Source organism: Vigna unguiculata, chromosome 8 (genome assembly GCF_037176805.1).
Source record: "Vigna unguiculata cultivar grain cowpea cultivar isolate G323 ecotype 2 chromosome 8, ASM3717680v1, whole genome shotgun sequence".
NCBI lineage: Eukaryota > Viridiplantae > Streptophyta > Magnoliopsida > Fabales > Fabaceae > Vigna > Vigna unguiculata.
Window position 1 is genome coordinate 32,524,430 of NC_140799.1, and position 23,005 is coordinate 32,547,434.

General features: G+C 35.3%; 1 pseudogene; it reads left to right on the forward strand.

The window, feature by feature from the left end:
* Nucleotides 1-225: 225 nt before the first annotated feature.
* Nucleotides 226-2,749, forward strand: LOC146884415 (uncharacterized; annotated as a pseudogene).
* Nucleotides 2,750-23,005: the final 20,256 nt, after the last annotated feature.

Sequence of the window (23,005 nt, forward strand, 5' to 3'; positions counted from 1 at the left end):
ATTATTAAAACAATAAAAACAAATAACACAAAATTGGCATACTTAGGACTCAAACCCAAGTCCTCTCACACAACTAAAGTACTCTCAACCACATGAGCTAACATTTTTCCACGTCATATTTAACATAATTTAATGTCATAAATGCACTAGCCTCCCGCATTTATTAATTAATTAATTATTTAATTAATTAAATTCTGCGGGTCTTACAACTATGACTTTTGGACTATGACTATAGAGAACTTCCTACGAAGCAAAGAAATGTGGTATTTGATAAAAGAAGGTATACCAACTCTTGCAACCAGAACAATTGAGGCACAACGAAAGACTATCGAAGAGGCCAAGCTCAAGGACTTGAAAGTCAAGAATTATCTCTTTCAAGCCATTGATAAAGAAATTCTTTAAACCATTTTGGATAAGAGCACTTCAAAATCAATATGAAGCTTTATGCAAAGGAAATATCAAGGGTCCACAAAGGTAAAACGTGCACAGCTTCAGGCACTGAGACGAGAGTTTGAGTTACTTGCTATGAAAGAAGGGGAGACCATTGATAGCTACATGGGCAGAACTCTCCATGTGGTTACCAAAATAAAATCAAATGGGAAAGCAATGCATGAAAGCACGATTGTTAGCAAAATACTCTGATCTTTAACGCCCAAGTTCAATTATGTTGTATGTTCAATTGAGGAATCAAATGATTTGGGTGTTATAAGCATTGATGAAATGCATGGAAGTCTTTTGGTGCATGAGCAACGCATGCAAGAATTCCAAACAGAGGAACAAGTCTTGAAAATGATTGATGATGATAGACCCCCCAAGGTTAGAGGAGGAAGGAATGCATTTCGAGGGGGACGCAACAGTAGAGGATGCAAGGGCACGGACAGACAATCGTTTAATAAAGCAACTATCGAGTGCTTTAAGTGCCACAAACTATGTCACTTTCAATATGAGTGCTCAGATTGGGAGAAAAAGGCTAATTATGCATAACTTGAAGAGGAAGACGAAGACGAAGAGCTCTTACTCATGGCATATGAAGAGTTGCATCAAACCATTCATGAAGAAATATGGTTTCTAGACTCTGGTTGCAGTAATCACATGACAAGAAACAAGGAGTGGTTTACCGAAATGGAAGAGGGATTATTGAGAACGGTAAAGCTCAGAAACAATATTACTATGACAATGGTAGGCAAAGGCAACATTTGTGTACAAATTAATGGTATCACACAGGTAATATATGATGTTTACTTTATCCCTGATCTTAAAAATAATTTATTGAGCTTCGGCCAACTTCAAGAAAAGGGGTTGTCCATATTAATACAACATGGCAGTTTTAAGGTGTTTCATCCAGAGAAGGGGTTAATCATGCACACAAGCATGAAGGGAAATAAGATGTTTTATGTAACAACCACTATAGCACCCAAAGATCCCATGTGCATGCAAGCAGAAACTGCCTCAGAAAAGGAAATCCACTTGTGGCATTATCGATTTGGTCACCTCAACTACAAAGGACTAAATACACTTGCATGCAAGAAGATGGTCATTGGGCTTCCATTGTTAAAATCCCTAAAAGAAATTTGTACCACTTGTCTCATTGGCAAGCAATAAAGAGATTCAATACCAAAGAAAAGCTCATGGAGGGCCACGCAACAACTTCAACTGATCCATGCTGATATTTGTGGTCCTATAACACCAGCCTCAAACAACAAAAAAATGTATATATTATACTTTATTGATGATTTTTCCCATAAAATCTGGGTCTATTTTTTGCAAGAAAAGTTAGACACATTCACCATGTTCAAAAGATTCAAAGCCTGTGTTGAGAAGGAAGTTGGTGCATCCATCACTTGCCTCTGAATCGATCGCGGAGGAGAATTTACTTCAACAAAGTTTGCAGATTTTTGCAAAGATCAAGGAATTGCAAGGCAATTAATCGTTGTCTACATGACTCAGCAGAATGTAGTTGTTGAACACAAAAATAAAACATTCATGAATGCAGTACGAGCAACATTGAGCGAAAGACAAGTCCCCAAAGTTTTCGGGCCTGAAGCAGCTAAATGGTGTGTCCATGTACAAAACAGAAGTCCAACTTCAGCAATGGACCAGAGAACTCCATAGGAAGCATGGAGTGGTGAAAAACCAAATGTTGATTACTTTCGGGTGTTCGGATGCTTAGCACATGCTCACGTACCAGATCACAAAAGAAGCAAGCTTGATGACAAGAGCAAACGATGTGTCTTTCTTGGTGTCAGTGATGAAAGTAAAGCATACAAACTATTTGATCCTACAGCAAAGAAAAAATACATTAGATTGGGAGGAAGACCTAAGTATAAGAGAAGACCAAGAATCTGCACAACAAGAAGGAGTCAGCATCGACGATCCCAGATCACAACCAGACAACGATAAGCAAGACTGCCTAGTTAAAGGGAGGGCAATACGGCACAGAAGAAAACCAACTTGGATGACAGATTATACAAACTTCTCTATCGAAGAAGCAAATCTAATGGTGCTAATGATGGTTGTTGAACATGATGGTGACCCTCACTCCTATGAAGAAGCCTCTCAAATCTTAAAGTGGAGAGAAGCAACAAATGCAGAGATCAAAGTAATCGAGAAAAACAAAACATGGGAACTAACTGATGTCCCAAAAGGAGTCACACCTATTGGAGTTAAGTGGATCTTTAAAACCAAGCTTAATGAACGTGGGAACATAAAGAAGCACAAGGAACGGTTGGTGGCTAAAAGGTACTCATAACAGTATGATGTGGATTACACTAAAGTACTTGCCCCAGTAGCAAGGCTTGACATAGTGCAGATACTATTAGCCATAACAGCTCAACATGGATGGGAGGTACTCCAACTTGACGCCAAGAGTGTTTTTCTCCATTGTGAACTCAAGGAAGAAATGTATATACAACATGACGGTTTTATCAAAGAAGGACATGAAGAAAAGGTCTACAGATTAAGAAAGGCCCTTTACGACCTCAAACAAGCTCCAAGAGCTTGGTATAGCAAAATTGAAACATACTTTGCAAAAGAGAATTTCGAAAAATGCCCTAATGAACATACTCTGTTTACTAAGAAAATTGAAGGCAACATTTTGATAGTTAGCCTTTACGTGGATGATCTTATTTTCACAGGAAACAACAGAAGAATATGTGAACAATTTAAAAGCCTCAATGATGTGAGAGTTTGATATGTCTGATTTGGGAAAGATGCGACATTTTCTTGGGATAAAAGTAATTCAAAGTTTTGTCGGGATCTTTATATGCCAACGGAGATATGCTCAAGAAATACTAGCACAATTCAACATGACAGATTGTAATCCAGTAAGAAACCCAATAGTTCCAGGAACCAATCTGTCAAAAGATGAAGATGCCACTGGAGTAGATGCAACAAAGTTCAAACAAGCAGTGGGTTGCCTCATGTATCTAACAGTGACTCCCCCTGACTTAATGTTTGGGGTCAGCCTGATCAGTAGATTTATTTCTAATCCAAAAGCATCTCATTGACCAGCAACAAAACAAATTTTTAGATATGTGAAAGGAACTACATAGCACAAGATTTTTTACAAAAATGAAAGGAAAAATGCAAATCTTATAGCCTATACTGATAACAACTATGCAGGTGACTTAGATGATCGCAAAAGTACTTCTGGTCTAGTGCTTGTAATGGGGTCTGGAGCTGTGTCGCGGGCCTCAAAGAAGCAACCCGTTGTAAGCTTATCCACCATTGAGGTGGAATACATTGCAGCAACATCTTGTGCTTGCCAATCTATTTGGATTAGAGTAGTTCTAGAACAACTTCGAGTTGAAGAGAAGGAAACAGCTGGTACAGTCATATTATGTGACAATAATTTCACATTCAATTGTCCAAGAATCCCGTCTTTCATGGTAGAAGCAAACATATTGTAGTACAATTTAATTTTCTCAAAGATTTGGTAAAAGATGAAGTTGTGAGATTAAGTTATTGCAGTTCTGAAAACCAAGTTGCAGATATAATGACAATACCTTTAAAATTTGAAAGGTTTGAAAAGCTTCGTGACATGCTTGGAGTAATGAAGATCAATGAGTGGGTGCATGGTGAGAAGTGATGCGTAGTGCAGGTGAGTGATTCATGAATGTGAGTGCATGGTGAATGGTTTGTTTACTGTGAGTTAAGAGTGTCGTGTGATGCATGAATGCATGGGTTAGTAAGTTTAGGTTTTGTTTGATTTAGTTAGTGAGTGAGGTTAGTGTTTAGGTTAGTTAGTATTTTGTAGGTGTTATGTGAGGGGTGCGGGTGTGAGAATGGTGAGATAAGTGGGTTAGTGATGTGATGTGGGGTTAGGTGATTTTAGTGGTGTGTGTTAAAGAGTTATGTGAGTTGTGCGGATGTGAATTAATGTAGGAACTTTTAGAGGGATAATGATACTACCATTCTTAATTTTTTTTACTTTTATTTTTAATTTTTTAACATAATTTAGTGTAGATTGTTGATTAATGTATTATTATTTAAAAAAAACAATGATCTACACTAAATTATATGAGAGAACAAAAAATGAAAATAAAAAAATAAGAGTTATAATAATATAATTATGAAAGAAAAGAAATTGACACGTGGCATTATAAGAATAAGTTAGGATTTTGAGTGTAAAAGAGAAAAAACAGGGGGTGAGATTAGTATTTAGAAATTGAGTTCATAAAGGAGTGGTGAAAAAAAGGAGAATAGAAAAAAGTATTTTCATTATTTTTAACTTTTAATTAACTAAATTAATTATTTTTTCTTTAATTTTTTTATACACTTTATTTCACTTATTTTTATATTTTTATTTATTATTTACTATTTACTATTTTTTATTTTTTATGAAAATCATTTTATTTATTTGGACGAAATTGATGGTTTACAATAATCTAGTTCAAAATAAATGAATTCAGCAACAATAATAATAAATAAATAATAGTGATATATTTTTAAGAGATTGTTTATAAAATCAAATTTGGGCTAGTCCATCTCGACTAGGGATGTCAAAAATATTCATACTCGTGGGTATTTGCGGATAAAACCCACAATGGGTAGAAAAAGAATATTAAAAATGGATACCCGCTACCCGCGGGTATGAGTATTTTTGATACCCGCATGTTAATAGGGCGGGTATGGGTATTATAGTATTCGTACCCGTGGATACCCGTACCCGCTAAACTTTAATTCACAAAAATATCCATATATATATAGTAAAAAACATTTTGATCTAATATTTTCTAAGCTGCACATCTTATCTTCTTTTGTCTTCATTCTTCTAGCTTCAAGTATTGGTATGTTGTCTTCTTCCAAGTACACCCCTTCATATTCTTCTCTTTCCCTTCTTTGAAATTGCGCATATACATCAAATACAGTGACATTTATTGTATGCTTGTTGTCAAATGATGAATCAAAATAAGAATACTTGGCACGTGACAGTTGGGATTTATTATTTGATTTTTTTTTCAAAAATCAATCGGAGAAAGTGTGCTTGTTGATCAAAACATTAATTAAAGAATATTCATTGTGTTGAACGTTATTTTATATTTATTTTTATAATTATTTGGACTTGTATGGACTTGAGTTTATTTGAACTTTGTTTAAAATTTATGACAGTGATATATTTTATTTTATTTTATTTGAATTTATTGTTAAATATTTATTTTTTAAATAATTTTGTAAATACCCGGGGGTACCCGTGGATATGAAAAAAATAGACGGGTACCCGCATAACGGATACCCGACGGATATGGTTACGGGTACGGGGCAAATATTTATCTAACGGGTAGGGTACGGGGGAACTGCTACCCGTACCCTACCCGCCCCGTTGACAACCCTAATTTCGACCTTCAACCTAACCCAACTAAAATTTAGATTGAAAATTTGGATTGGATTTATATATGAAAATCTGGATCTAGAGACTGGATATCCAATCTATAAAATATATAAAATGTATATTAGATTGAAATCCATATTTGATAAAATGGATTTTAAATGAATTGGATTTTTAATAAAATAGATCTTAAATGGAGTGTATCAAAACAAAAGTGGATCAGATCAAGAAATATAGATTTTTTGTCCACCCGTACATGAGTCGTTTAAATTTTGAAATTAATATTTTAATTAATTTATTGTATGTGTGTTGAAAGAAAGTAATGTTGAATGTATGATATATCATATATTAAAAATGTGAAAATAGAAAAATTAAGTGTGTTAAAGTAAGTAGTCACATTTTAATTCAGTGAGGAAAAAGGTGTTAGAAATAATGACATTTTATTATCTATATGGAGAGCTCCTCTTATTGTGACTTTTATTCAGACAATAAGAATATTTATTTTGGCTTATTTAAATTTGGTGATATATTTCATTATGGATATAATTAGTAATTGATCTTCCTCACTTCTGATGTCATATGTGGTGTCAAGTATGAAGTTTGGTCCCATGTAAGTAGACAAATAATCTTCATTATGAAATAGATGAAATTGGACCTTGTACAAACGCTACCCAAATCTCAAGACCTAAAACCAACTCCTCCAAATGAGCGAACATCGAGATATATGGGCAGATCCTCAAAATTATATGTGCATGTCATTATCTTTTATCTATTAATATCTTTATCGATATCTTTAGGTTCAATAACCATATATATATATATATATATATATATATATATATATATATATCTTGCCATCATATCGATCCAGAGTAAGAGCTTTCCAACATAAAGGGAGTTCAACTTCCATGATACCACCCATAAAAGGATGACGATGTGATGTTCCCATTCCTGTAGAGGTATAATTAGTAATAGTGTTCAACTTTGTTATTCCTCCCTCAACGTGGTGTCTTCCTCCTTCGTTATTCGTTGTCGATGTGATATCTCAGTATTTCGAGATGTTTCCTCCAATTGCCTCCTTATCCCTTATTCTCCTCACTTGAGGCGTTTACTTCCTCCTCATTATTTATTCTCAATATTCATCTAGTTGCATTTGCATGTCCAACAATAATGTCACACTATGATCCCCTGTCATGCTCCTTGTAAATACCATCTCTTCTTAGCACATATCGACCCCACAATGGGCACCAAATGTTCTTGTATGGAGTCGAGTTATCTTGTAAGATATAGTATGTCTTCACTCTTTTGTTCGAGAAGTATCTTTCCGAGATGTCCCTATACAATTCTTGAGAGATCCGAGAAGGTTGATACCTACAAAAACTTCAATACTCAAATCAGTTGATGTAATCTAGATGATCTAGTTAAACAAAAGTAGATTTTTAAGATATGTGTCACTTGAAAATGAATCACCTTTATACATATCTGCAATCTTGATTAATTATGTTAGACTATTTTAGAAAGGTTTAGAAATATATATATATATATATATATATATATATATCACCTTTTTATACATATATATTTTCTTTTTCATTTTTAATTTTTTTTTTCTAAATTTAAAGTTTAATTACTTTTAATATTATTTATTTTTCAATACATCATAAAAAAATTATATATATAAATAAAAATATATTATGATTTTATTTTATTTTTAAAACACATATTAAAAATATTGAAAATTATAAGATATATAAATTTAAAAGAAAAATTACTTTAAAAAATACAAAATAAGTAAAAAAATGTTAAACAAAAAATTAAAAATAAAATTGAAAAATAATTAAAATTTAAAACAATAAAAATTTGAATTTAAAAAAAATGAAAATAAAAATATACATACACACACACACACACACATATATATATATATATATATACTTTTTAATTTTTAAGTTTTATTATTTGAAATAAATTTAAATTTTAAAGAAAAATTGTTTTTTATTTAAAGTTTAATACTATTTAAATTTTACTTATTTTTATACTTGTATTTATTTTTCAGTATATTAAATAAAAATTAAATTATATATAGATATTGTTTTTTTAAACATATATTAAGAAATATGAAAACGTTGAAATATAAATAAAATTATAAATTATAAACTTAAAAAACATTTAAAACTTAGTAAACATAAATTTTAAATAAAATTAAAAATATTTAAAATAGAATTAATTTGTTGACTTCCGGTAATATATTTTAACTTTCGAAAATCGACTTACAGTAATATATTTTAACTTTCAGAAATCGATATCCAAAAGTAATTTTGGAAGTGTGATGTTCGTGACTTTATTTTAATGATCAAAGGACTTTTCGAAATTTAAAAAAATTGTAGAAGTGTAAAAGAAATTTTATTTTAATGATCAAAGGACTTTTCGAAATTTAAAAAAATTGTAGAAGTGTAAAAGAAATTTTGGAGATACAGGAAGAAAGACGCCTGCACATAAACGCTGTGTTCCAGGCCCAGATAAACTTGGCATGCCCCTGTGATACTGGCCGAGATCACCAAGCCCATTACAATACAAAAACATTCACATTAAGAATTGGGAAAAAAAAAACAAGAAAAACATGTGAAACACAATGCAAAGATTGTGAAAGAAATATAAAAGTTAATTTTTTTAGTTGTATTTTCATCTAGAGAAAATATTCTAAGAATGAATTGGCCGAGAGTTATGAACCCAACAAATACACGAATATACGTTTAATGAAGTAAAATAACTCATGCTTGTTTATATTAATAAAAAGTTATTAAAGAAGTGATTAATGTGATGATGAAACATTTACAATTTAGTTATTGATATTTAACAGCCATAAAAATTATAAAAATAAATTTAATGCCAATGTAAGAAATGTTGTGACAATTTTTAATATTAGCATTTTCTATTCCCTTTCATATGTGTAATCCATATTTATATTCTAGATTTTTTTTATACATATGCTTAACAAATATTTTTTATCCAAAATCATTATTTGGAACAATTTTATAGGTAGCCCATTTTATAACCTGTATAATTGTTTTCTACGATTTTCTAAATGGGTTATTTCATAATACATTTTCAAATTGCACATTTCAAAAAATCTTCTGAAAACTCTATTTCGGAATGTCAATTAACATATTGTGAATTCTTGTTATAAAACTAAAAAGGATAGTGGCATACCTATTATTTTGACAACTCTATTATTCTTCCAATGGAACACAGTGGTAGTGATAACTTATCGGATGATGTCAATAAATTCCCATTTTTCTCGATATAAAATCATGTAGCAAGTTTCATGTTTTTCAGTTAACTTTTTGATAGAAGCATATTTTGTTGCTGTTGTTCAAGAATGGATCGTCATTATTTACTTTTAACTTGGCTTGATACTTAGTTTCAATTGTAGCAACTGAAATCGTGATAGAACGACGAATAAAAAATTAAATTTGCAAAAATAGAGTTTGGAGTCGTCACTATAGTTTATTTTCGAAAATTATGAAAAAATCAAAAATATAAGACAAGGTATGCTAAAAAACCAGATTTTGGGTCTGAGAGTTGATTACGCGTGGGGAAGGTATTAGCACTCCATTTCGTCCATGCAAAAGGACTTAGTTTTTAAAATATTTAATTTCCCCAAAAGTAACAATAAAAGTATGACCAAAGAAACAAAAATATTTTTTTGTTTTTTTGGGCCCGATGAGGATTAATCATCGCTCTTACGTATCTCCATGGAGAATCAAGTTATGTAGTTCTTTAATGAAAAAACTATTTGAAAAATGATTTAATTTTTTTAATAATTTTGAAAATCTTTTTATGTAAATTTTCAGTATTATTTTAAAATTGGTGTCACGTGACACGAGCAGCTGAACAAACACTAAAAATAAATTCCTTTTTTTAGGTTAAAATACAGTTTTTGTCCCAATTTTCGTCAAGTATTTTAAAATAAGTCATAATTTTGGTTTTGTGTTCAAATAGGTCCTAATTTTCGTCAATTTTGTTCAATTGGGTCCTTTTTTGGTAACACCGTTTAAATCATTAACGACCATGAACAGTGACTGCCACGTGTCACTTCGTGATTTTTTTGAATTTTTTTTAAATATACACGTGTCAACTCAGTAGTGTGCCATGTGTCACTTCATGGTTTTTTGAATTTTTTTTTATTATTTTTTTTTTAATTTTTATAAATGTCCACGTGTCAACCCAGTAGTGTGTCACGTGTCAAAGTCAATGTTCTATATTCAATTTGGTCCCAATATTTGTTATTTTTGTTCAATTAGGTTCCAATTTTTGTTAACATTAACCAATTTGGTCCCTCTCCAAATTAAAATCAAATTTAATTTTTAATCTTTTATAATTTTTCATTTTTATTTATTTATTTGAAAGTGGATTGCGATGCGACCGTGAGCAACCGGATAGATGTTAGAGAGTAAACAAAGAAAACTTATTTTTCATTTTTAGATCTTTATATATTTTTTAGAAAAAAAATTAAAAAAGTGTCACGCGACGCGAGCGGTCGGACATACACTAAAGAAATGAGAAGGAATATTTTTTTATGATTAAAAAAATAATGAAAATTGAAAAAAAAAATTCAAAATGTGATAGAAACTGAGATTAACGTACCTTCAAAATATTTCAATATCTCTTCTTCTATGTCAATCTCATTCTCTCATCCTGGACATTACAACTACCTTTTTTTCTTGCTTCTAAGAAGGTGATAATGAGAAAATATAATAAGTGTATAAATTTTTTTTTTCAGTCCCTTTTCGTGGAACAGACTGTCTATTTATATTTACAAATTGCAATCCTACCCTTAATTGTAATTAACAATATAAGGAAGAAATTGGTCATGATAACAACACATTATAGAAATCAAATCATAGCAAATCATAGCACAATATCAATCAAGATCAGAAACATTGATTCTAACCATTAACAAATCAAAACACATAAATCAATCTCAATTAATAATATTGATTATAACCATTTGAAAAAATATTTCTTCTAATTATTAGAATCATATCACTAATTTCTCTTTCAGAAACAAAAGGGTAGAAAATATTACGTTGAGTTGTTGGGCTCATGAAAGGAGTGCGATAACAAATTAGGTTATTCCTTCTTCTTCTTTTTTCTTTTTTTCATCCCTCTTTTTTTTTTCTAAAATTAAAGTTTGAAAATCTTTGAAGAAAAATTTATTTCACCCTTAATTATTTACCATTAACTAAAAAAACTTTTTTTAAAAAAATAAATTTATTCACCCAGACGAAATTGGATGTTGACAACAACTATTCTACTACTTAGTAACACTTGTATTCCTTAATTATTGATTGAATACTTGTTCCGATATTTGCATAACTCTCATTTCATATTTCGTATATAGAAAAAATTAACTATGGGTTTGGAAAATCGAAAAATGTGACATCTCATTAAATAGATAAATCTAATAAATAAAACATCACAAAATTATAATATAAAAGAGCACACAACATGAAGTATATAGGTACTAACTATTACAGTTATCCATAAATATACTTAGAAAGAAAAACTAAGGCACACCACGATGCCATGAACAAAACAAAATTTAAAAGTTTGACTGTTGTCCAAAAAGCTTGCTCATAGAGCAAAAGATTACCTAAGCAACTATGCCCCAAAAGATGCTCTATAGAGCCAGATCCAACCATGCGTACTACATTGCCGCATTTCCATCATCATTGCGATCACCAAGGGTTTCTATATCTACTCACACCAAGGATTTGGTGATCATTGCAAAAAGGAAAAACCACACAGAAGACAGACACAAGCAAAGAGAGTAAGCTAGAGTAAAAATAATTTTTAACATGGCATTTAGTAAGCAATATTAAACAGTCCTCCAAACAGGCAACACAATAGGCATTCAAACAAGTGATAACAAACAATGTAAGACTATATGACTCAATTATCGAGATACATATAAAGAAATCAGATTCACTAGATGTTTGCACTTTTGGTGGCCTTTATTGCTCTACAGAGTCATTGCCAATGAGTTTCACCCTACCACGCACAAGGTTATTCTTCAATCATCAAAGACTAGGGCCTCTTGCTACTCTCACCACTTAAATCAGTTTGCTCTACGTGAGACTAACTGATTCTTTAGAGTTTTAGGATGTAACCTTACTTGAATCCTTATCTAATTATATACACTACAACACCACCATGAGGTCTCCTCACAAGACTCATGGAATTACGTATATCTCACACCACATTCATGTTTCTCACACTAGAACCATAATTTCATCTCAAGCATTATAATTTCATGCTAATGCTCAACCAACCAATCAATCCATGATTCATTCCATATCCAGTACAATAAAGTCTCAGCCTCATCTAATCTCATAAATCATACATGACATCATACTTCATGCAACTAAGGTAAATCACTCAATCATGCAACCAAACGACCAAAACACAGAAGAGAACAACGTTATAGCACGTCCCCGCACCAGTCTCGCTCAAGCCATGAGCCCTCGCTCAGGCGTAAGGGGTCTTTCGCTCAAGCTAAAGGCTCTCGCTTAGACGAGACTACCAACAAATAACACTAAGAGGCTCTTCGAGTTCTCGCTTGGGCGAGACCTTCTCGCTTGAGCGAGATTGCTCTTCGCCCAAAGCTAAGATCTCCTGCCTAAGCGACAACTCGAGTAGACAGCCCACCAAGTTTCCACAAATTCTCGCTTAGGTGAGACCTTCTCGCTTAAGCGAGATGATTCGTCGCTCAAAACGTAAGTTCATCGCCTAAGCAAGATTTCAAGTGGAAACCAGGGCGAGCTTTGGCTATTCTCGCCTAGCGAGACAAGTCCGCTTGGGCGAAAATAACAGGCTCTTCACCCTGCTTACGCAAGCAAACCAGAAAAACAAAGCCAAACAACATCCGGTTCATTTCCATATGATCATAAACATCATTCAACAGATAAAAATGCGATTTAAACTCAAAATAGTCAGACATTTCGAAAAGTCTTTGAGTTTTAGCTCCCCTTACCTAGAAAAGTGAACCACAGTTGAGTAAAGCCCTGACAGAAGCTCAGCCAAACACCACAGAAATGCACCATAGAGCACCACAGCTCCAAGAACAGACTAATGAGCAGAAAGGTGCATACAAGAAGGAAAATAGGGTTATAAGGATAAACCCTATACAGAACTAACACACTCAAGATGAAAAAGGAAGAAAAAACCCTAAGGTTGGGTGTTTAACTTACTTGGGGTAAGAACGTTTTTGGTTGCACATAGGAGAACTTGTTAGTGCCCTAGCCAACTTCTGAAAGGAAAGTAGAGAGGTCAGATGGTTCAGCTACATGAGTGACAAAATGGAAAACTGAAAGGACAGTTGAAAGGAGTTCAAGGGATAACAAGTGGACTGACTTGGGCCTTAATACTTGGTCCGACCCAAACCCTTTTTAAGACAAAAAAGAGGGTTTACAAAAACAAACTCAATAATAAAGTCTTTTACTTCAAATTTGTCTTGAGTCTTTTTATGCAAAATTATTTATTAATTGTCATAATTTAATTTAATTTAACTATTATTTTGTTATTCAATTTTAATTTGAGTTCGTCACTTATTTAACCGGAGATTTTATTTTCATTATCTACCAAAATGCTAAATCCTGACCTAGCTATTAACCTATAAAATGAAAAGTACCGAAAAATAAAATTCACGAGCAAAAGAAACATATTTTTAATCCTAATACAAATTTAATAAATAAAATAAAAACAATGAAAACATACTAACCAAAAACAATGAAAAAAAATATTGATATACACAAACAAAATGAAATTCAAGAAATGAAGTATGTCAAAACATCAAAAGAATAACGATAGAAAAAGAAAACAATGAGAGGTAAGGAGTAGTATCACTCATGAGAAGTCGCAAAAATAAAAAGAAGAAAATATAAATAAAAATTGATTATAAAAGAATATAATAACTAATCATTAAATATAAAAAAAAACTTTTTAAATATTGTAAGGCCCCATTTCTTTTCTGCCCTAAAGATTAGTGGACTGCCCTTGTAAGTGGGCCTAAGGCCGGCCCATAGTATAAAACCCTTCAGGTTGCCCTAATTTCCACTCTCACTCTCACTCTCGCAGAAACGCAGCAGCCGTCACCCCTTGCCCTCACGAAAAGCTCTGCTAGGGTTTGCCCTAAGGTCCCCTTCACCCAAGCTCAAACTCAGTTCCCACTCCATGTAAGTGATCCTTACCCTACTGTGACTGCTTCCTAAAACTGTTATTCACATTTCCCCGTTTAGAATCGAACTAACTCCTTTTTTCTTTCACTGTTACGCTGTTCCGCCAGTCCGCAAGTTCAGCGCGCGAGCTGCCGTACTCCGAGGTCCCGTGTCGAGGTTCCGTTAACCCTTTTCCAGGTACGGGAAGTTAGGGTTTTAGTCTTTTAGGTGTTGTCTTGGCTGTTCTTGAGTGAGTTAATGATTTCATGAATGAATCCTTCGTTTTGGTGTGATTAAATGCTTGTTATGCTTGATGGATTTGATAAACATGGCTGTGGCAGTGAAGAACAGTGGCGAGACCTGTTAATCTCGCCCAAGCGAGTCCATCTCGCCTAGGCGAGATGAAACAGGGAGCTCGCCTAGGTTTATTGCGCGAAAAGTCGCCCAGACGGCTCGCTCAACTTTTGAGCGAGCAGGCAACTCGCCCAAGCGAGAGGGATCTCGCTTAAGCGAGATCCCGTGTTGCCCAGGCCCTGGTTTTCCTTGAGCCCTCGCCTAGGCGAAGGGGGGGCTCGCCTGAGCAAGCCTGTCTCGCCTGAGCGAGACCCTTCAGCCTGAGCGAGGGGTTTGGGCGAAACAGTGTGGTGTTGGATTGCTTTTTTTTTTGTTCTCTTGTGCTTGGATTTGGTTGGGTATGACCACTGTGATAAGATGCATGTACTGATGTATGAATATATGCCAAATGAGTTGCTATAAATGCGTGACATGGTTCATAAATAATGAATGATGAGTGTGGTGGGGACTTAACATAAGAAATGAGTATGCGGTTTGAAACTAAAGGGATACGTGATTAATATGAGACGAGGCCCTAGGTTCATTGGGGCGGTGATGATCAGAGGTATGGATTTGGGATGTGATTGATATGAGGATTAAACTCCAAGGGTTGATATGGAATTGAAAAATATGATTTTATTATTCTCTTATTGCTGATTTACGAACGTTGGTCCGTGTCAGCGTGTAATTCCTTGGGGTCTCTAGGTGAGACCTCCGGGGTCGCGCTTCAGTGGTCGGGACGTAATTCCATGGCCCCTGCTAGTGGGTGTTCATGGTGGTGCCCCATCTGTATAACTAGGTAAGGATTCAAGGTAAGGTTGCATCCTGACGCTCCGAGGGGCCAGTTAGTCTCACTTAGAGCAGACTGACTCTTGTGGTGGGAGTAGCAGGAGGCCTGAAACTCATTAAGGGCTAACCTTGTGGTGGGAGAGATTTTTGATTCATCGTAACACTGGTAACACATAATTCAGGATCGAGCAGCTCAAGGTCGAGCAGGGGTATCCACCATAAGTGCAAGCATCCCCTGAATCCGACCGGGTTATACGTATCCGGATGAGTCGAGTCGAGTCGAGTCATAGTGTATTGAATGAAGAGTCATAACCTGTTTGGTTGCTATGTGGATGAGATGATGAAAATATATTTGATTGCATGTTGAATATGTTGATTGGCTCTAGCTTACCCGTTTTGTTGCATGGTTGTGATGTATGTGGCTGTTCTTTCTTGCGATGATCATCAACTTGGTTGATGGGAGCAGATGGGTGAGGTTCTCGTGGTCAGCAAGGGAACGGTGATCCAGCAGCTTAGCCATCTGGGCTAGATTCTCACGCTTCTTTCCTTCATGTTTTCTTTAGGGTTATGGCCCATGTATCTCTTTCTGTATTTCTACGCTACACTCTATGTTGTATTCGTATTCAGCTTTCCTTTGGCATCGTGGTGTGCCTGAGTTTTGTCGGGGTTGTGTTAAAGACCCCAGGACTACGCTACTCTACTTGTATTGTGTGACGTTTTCCTTTAATTTCGCTTAATAATTAAATGGGACGTTACATTTATGGTATCAGAGCAGTTCGTCCTTAGGATGACCTGAGGTTGTGGGTTTGTCGTTCCTTGCGAGCGTAAGTAGTCATGTCTAGTCGAGTTGTCAGTGAAACCAAAAGTTTAGGGACAGAAAATGCCTTGATAGAGTGATGAGGGTGCACACTCATGACTAGATTAAAGGTTGTTTTCCTTTCTTAATTCTGATGGTTCGGGGAAATAGGGGCGACAGACAAAAAGGGGTTCGTTGTCTGTAAGTGATAGACTGTTGCTTAGTATGATCTAGTTGGTCTTGCTGCGTCTCTGTGCTTTGTGTCTAGTGTTTACGGAGATAAGGGAATTGAGATTTAATGTCTTGGAATAATAAACTGAAGAATATGCTAGAGTTCCCAGAATAACGATTGGTCAGAGGGGGCTTTAAGGAGAGACTCTTCGAAAAATAGATACTACAAGTTTTCTAAAAGGAGTTGAATCGAAAGGGTAATAACACTAAGGGGTATCAACGCATGCAAGTGCCACATCGTTTGAGGAAATCAAGCTGATTCTACACCCCGATGATGGTGAGGTTCCGAGTTATGAAAATGCATACGGTGTTAGATGGAGTGTCATTGAATATAGTCATATGGTCACATCTAGTGCTTCTTGGAGTGGTGTAAGAGGAACAACTGGCAAATCTGAGGTTGCTAAAAGTGGAGGAATTGCTTAGCGACGAGAAAGGTAAGAGAGGAGGAGACTGGGAAGTGCAAAAAGATGGCAAACCTCTAGTGAGAGGCTGAGATGGATAAGGGCTACTGATCAGTTAGGAAAGATGACGTTCCTGAGTAGGGGAAGGAACAATTGATGGATAGGGAAGAAATGACATAAGGGATTCATACCAGGATTAATAGTCAGCAGGTAATGATGGGTACTTTCAAATTTGTGAGTGGGATGCTTCAAGGGAAAGTAGTCCCCATGAGTAGGACATCTGACCCTGGGTATAAAGTGAAAGGTTTCACGTACTAGAAGAAGGGGCAAGCCTTTAAAGGGTTATTCTCGTATGGAAGGACAACCCAACAGATGTCGTAACACCATGATGGGGGAAATGAAGAGGGAAGTTCTGAGTGGTTGGCATGGTGTCTACGATGGTTGATGCTAAAGTGGTTAGCACGAATAAATCTCATACAGAGATGTGCCTTACGAAGAGATGCTTGGACTAAGGGCTGATTTTCTTGGGATCGTGTACTCCTTGATGTCGTCGGTATGGTAGATGAGTGATGGTTGTCTTTAAGAAAGGACTGAAGTTGAGACGATGGTTTCGCCAAAATTGCGACCAAGTGGAGACCCGCTCGAGGGTATGGTGCCTTCGGGGTGATCAAAGTATCTGAATTTAAATCCGATCTGAATTATGCGATGTTGGGACGTAGTCTCAAGGGTGAATCAGTTGTTTTCTCAATCTTACCCTGATGAGCTGGACAACCCACGAGGTGGTGTTCTTGGATTAAAAAGAGATGATTCAATGGTGGCGTGTGAGGTATGGACCAAGCTAAATAGTGGGGACACAGCTTCATGTGAATCAAAGACATCTGACGAGGGAAAGTGGATGATGGACGAAGAGGATCTCAGTGGAAAAGGAGTTATAGACGTATTGTGGGACAAGTACCAGAGTTTTGACCTTGGTGTGATAAAATTCCCCTTTGCATTGGTGCTTGAAGAGGAAACTTGAGACAATAGTCCCTAATGGAATGGTTTCTACAGCGAGTCTGAAATAAATACGGAGGTGGAGGAGATGTCGGAGAAGTAGTGGCTTATACCGAGTACGACCACAAGGATGACAGCAAATTTGGTGAACATCAGAGGAAATGTAGTGGTGGAATAGATTGTTCAAGGGAAAACGTTAGATAAGGGAGGATTGAATTTTCGGACCTATGGTTGTATAGAGTGGAGAACATGATGGAGGTAAGGCAATCTCAAACATGTTAGCTGTGTCGTCAAGGTTTAACGGCGAGTATCCAAGTGCGAACAGAGTCTTTAAAATGTGCAAGAAAGGGTATTGACAAAGGATGAAGTGCCTAACAGGACGCATAGTTAGGAAGGGTGGATGCAATGTTGCGAAAATGAGACGCTAAGACTATAAAAAGGTGAGTCCAAAGGATTTTACAAGTTGCATAGAATTTTTGAAAGAAGGTTTCTCGGTGATGATTGATTCCTTGTCACGGCAGACATGAAAGGGGCATCATTTTGAGTAAATAAATGAGTGGCTTTTTGTGGTGATCAGAGTAGCGCAGCGGGATGATGGCAAGTGATACTTATGAGGGGTAAAAGGTGTGTGGAAAGAACTATCTTACTTGTGAACAACAAATGTGTCGTTCTTATGAGTATCAGTTAAGGATGTTCAGTTACCAGTTAAAGTTGGAATTATGAAGTTGCTCAAAGAAAGTTGTGCAAGAGAAGTAGGGGATGGTTTGAGTTATGATTTCAAGTTAGGGTGCCAACTTGGAAGTGAGGAAGCGAGAGTAGATGTTTAGCCAGAGAAGGGAATTGAAGATCCTTGATTTGATGAAGTAAGAGTGATAGTTGGTTGAGAACCATAAGTGTTTGGGTTGGGAGGAGAATGTGTGAGGAGATTTCATTAGTCTCGTAATCTTATTAGCACTAGTGAACCTCTCAACAAGGTTGAGAAAAGCCAAATCGGAATATATTTGTTTGAGGTGTATCGTGGAGTTGCGTGGTACGAACCAGACTAGAAATTTGAAGTCAATGGAAGTTATGGTTCTGAGGTTTTGTGGAATGTTGCCTATAAGTTAGGGGGGATTAAAGATGAAGATAGGATGCCGATGCGAAATGGTGAAAAAGGCAGTTGAAGGTTTAAATGAGAAGAAGATGTAGGAGTCTCGATACACATAAAAGTGGTCAAAAGTGTTGATGGTGTGGCGGTAGGCTAGCACTCAAGAGTGATTAAGGCAGTGGAGTGATGCATAAAGGAGTGAACAAGGTGACGTGAAGTGATAATGAACGTGCTTTGGTTGGAGACTTAAGGTCATCTGAGACGTTGATAAAAAAAAACCTACAAGAGGTAGCGGAGAGCATATGGTAAGTGAGTCCGTGTGTCAGATACAAGTTAGTAGGGCATGTATGAAGGAGCATTCTGACTTTGGAGACTGGAGGATTTGTAGTGCTTCGAGAGTAGTGGCTAAACTAATCTACATAGTTGGACACATATCGCTTAGCACAGAGGCAAAGTTTCCAATGACTATAGGTGTGGGAGTCGTTGTATATGTCGTGTTTAAGTAGTGGTTCCCAGAGGAGATAAGGAGAACATAGCTCCTTCCTATCTCATCGATGAATTTTCGAGGACGAAAATTTTCTTGTTGGGGAGAATGTAAGGCCCCATTTCTTTTCTGCCCTAAAGATTAGTGGGCTGCCCTTGTAAGTGGGCCTAAGGCCGGCCCATAGTATAAAACCCTTCAGGTTGCCCTAATTTCTACTCTCACTCTCACTCTCGCAGAAACGCAGCAGCCGTCACCCCTTGCCCTCACGAAAAGCTCTGCTAGGGTTTGCCCTAAGGTCCCCTTCACCCAAGCTCAAACTCAGTTCCCACTCCATGTAAGTGATCCTGACCCTACTGTGACTGCTTCCTAAAACTGTTATTCACATTTCCCCGTTTAGAATCGAACTAACTCCCTTTTTCTTCCACTGTTACGCTGTTCCGCCAGTCCGCAAGTTCAGCGCGCGAGCTGCCGTACTCCGAGGTCCCGTGTCGAGGTTCCGTTAACCCTTTTCCAGGTACGGGAAGTTAGGGTTTCAGTCTTTTAGGTGTTGTCTTGGCTGTTCTTGAGTGAGTTAATGATTTCATGAATGAATCCTTCGTTTTGGTGTGATTAAATTCTTGTTATGCTTGATGGATTTGATAAACATGGTTGTGGCAGTGAAGAACAGTGGCGAGACCTGTTAATCTCGCCCAAGCGAGTCCATCTCGCCTAGGCGAGATGAAACAGGGAGCTCGCCTAGGTTTATTGCGCGAAAAGTCGCCCAGGCGGCTCGCTCAACTTTTGAGCGAGCAGGCAACTCGCCCAAGCGAGAGGGATCTCGCTTAAGCGAGATCCCGTGTTGCCCAGGCCCTGGTTTTCCTTGAGCCCTCGCCTAGGCGAAGGGGGGGCTCGCCTGAGCGAGCCTGTCTCGCCTGAGCGAGACCCTTCAGCCTGAGCGAGGGGTTTGGGCGAAACAGTGTGGTGTTGGATTGCTTTTTTTTTGTTCTCTTGTGCTTGGATTTGGTTGGGTATGACCACTATGATAAGATGCATGTACTGATGTATGAATATATGCCAAATGAGTTGCTATAAATGCGTGACATGGTTCATAAATAATGAATGATGAGTGTGGTGGGGACTTAACATAAGAAATGAGTATGCGGTTTGAAACTAAAGGGATACGTGATTAATATGAGACGAGGCCCTAGGCTCATTGGGGCGGTGATGATCAGAGGTATGGATTTGGGATGTGATTGATATGAGGATTAAACTCCAAGGGTTGATATGGAATTGAAAAATATGATTTTATTATTCTCTTATTGCTGATTTACGAACGTTGGTCCGTGTCAGCGTGTAATTCCTTGGGGTCTCTAGGTGAGACCTCCGGGGTCGCGCTTCAGTGGTCGGGACGTAATTCCATGGCCCCTGCTAGTGGGTGTTCATGGTGGTGCCCCATCTGTATAACTAGGTAAGGATTCAAGGTAAGGTTGCATCCTGACGCTCCGAGGGGCCAGTTAGTCTCACTTAGAGCAGACTGACTCTTGTGGTGGGAGTAGCAGGAGGCCTGAAACTCATTAAGGGCTAACCTTGTGGTGGGAGAGATTTTTGATTCATCGTAACACTGGTAACACATAGTTCAGGATCGAGCAGCTCAGGGTCGAGCAGGGGTATCCACCACAAGTGCAAGCATCCCCTGAATCCGACCGGGTTATACGTATCCGGATGAGTCGAGTCGAGTCGAGTCATAGTGTATTGAATGAAGAGTCATAACCTGTTTGGTTGCTATGTGGATGAGATGATGAAAATATATTTGATTGCATGTTGAATATGTTGATTGGCTCTAGCTTACCCGTTTTGTTGCATGGTTGTGATGTATGTGGCTGTTCTTTCTTGCGATGATCATCAACTTGGTTGATGGGAGCAGATGGGCGAGGTTCTCGTGGTCAGCAAGGGAACAGTGATCCAGCAGCTTAGCCATCTGGGCTAGATTCTCACGCTTCTTTCCTTCATGTTTTCTTTAGGGTTATGGCCCATGTATCTCTTTCTGTATTTCTACGCTACACTCTATGTTGTATTCGTATTCAGCTTTCCTTTGGCATCGTGGTGTGCCTGAGTTTTGTCGGGGTTGTGTTAAAGACCCCAGGACTACGCTACTCTACTTGTATTGTGTGACGTTTTCCTTTAATTTCGCTTAATAATTAAATGGGACGTTACAAATATAATTTTTAATACCAATAAAAATTAAAACACAGATAATAATTTAATTAAATTTTATTTCTAAACATAAAGTTATAATTAATTTAATAAAGGTATAGTAGTACTATTATTTTAGGTGTTTTTTTGTTAAACATAATTTTATAATTAATTTAATTGAAGTATATTAATATTAAAAAAATTGAGATATTTTTTTCTTCAACATAATTTTATAATTAATTTAATAAAGAAATATTAATATTAAAATTTTGTTTTGTAGACCTTCATTTTTTAGAGACCTAATTCAAATATTTTATTTACTTTATCCTTAAGTCGACCTTAATCACATTTTAATTCATATAAAAAATAATTTATTTACACTTTCTTTTCTTAATCTACTCATGTGTTTTTAAGAACAAATTACAATAAATTATCAAACTTTAAAGTTGATAATACTTAAACAAATATGTTATTGATTTTAAGTAATATAATATGCTTACTTAGTAATTTAATTCTTATATTTAAGTTTTGTATTATTTTGGTCTTTATATAATTGAGTTTCTATATTTAGAAGAAAAAAAACTCAATTGACTTCTATATTTTAGAAAAAAAAACTCAATTGACTCTTAATATTTATAAAAACACTCAATATAACATTAACATCTTTTGGAAATGTCACATATCAAAATTTGGATTTGTCATGTAATATGAATCATTTTCTACTTTGAAGGTCCACATGTCAAAATCAAAGAAGTTTTTAGGTAAAAGATGACCTAGATTTTAGCTCATGATAAACTTAAATTTTGACAAGTGACACTTCCAATTAGTGTTAACGTCAATTTAACATAATGGATCACATTTAGTATATTTTCAATAAAAATAAACTAAAGATAAAAAATAAAATGAATAAAAAATCTAAATATAAGACATTAATTAATAACTAAATCAATATAATATTAGTATAAATAAAATGAAATCCATATTCTTTTATTTCATTTGAATAAAAATAAAAGAAACCTTAACTTTAATAGTTTGTTTAGAAGTTTTTTTTTAATATTTGCTTAGACAAAAAAGTGATCCATGTTTTATGTATAAAAAAATATTTATTAACGTCTTTCATTTATTTAGAAGTTAATTTTGTCTGGTATATGAACTTATTTTATAATACATGTTTATTTTTAAATATTTTGTAAAATAAATTATTTAATAGGTTATTGATTTTTATTTTAATATTTTATTTAAGAGAAACGTCAGGAGCAATGTCATGGTCAATAAAAGCATATATTATAAATTATAGATGTTTTATTTTTCAAAAACATTTAAAGAAAATAAAGTTAAAATTACCTTTTCTACAAAAAACCAAAACTAAGTTAATATAATTAATACCTTTTTTTATATAGCTCCTCTACATTTTTATTTCAACTTGTGCATGTTAATTTTAACTTATAGAGAACTCGTTAGTTATTTGTATCATTTAAAAGTAATATAAGGAAACTAGCTTAAATTTTAAGATTTTTTTTCAAACAATTTTATCCTTAAAGATAAGAGAGAAAAAAGAGAATGAAATGAGTTATTTTATAATTTAATTTATATATAAGATAAAAGAATACAATATAGAGAACTTATACCAGATAACTTATACAAATTAATATAATTTAAAATTATGAAGAAGT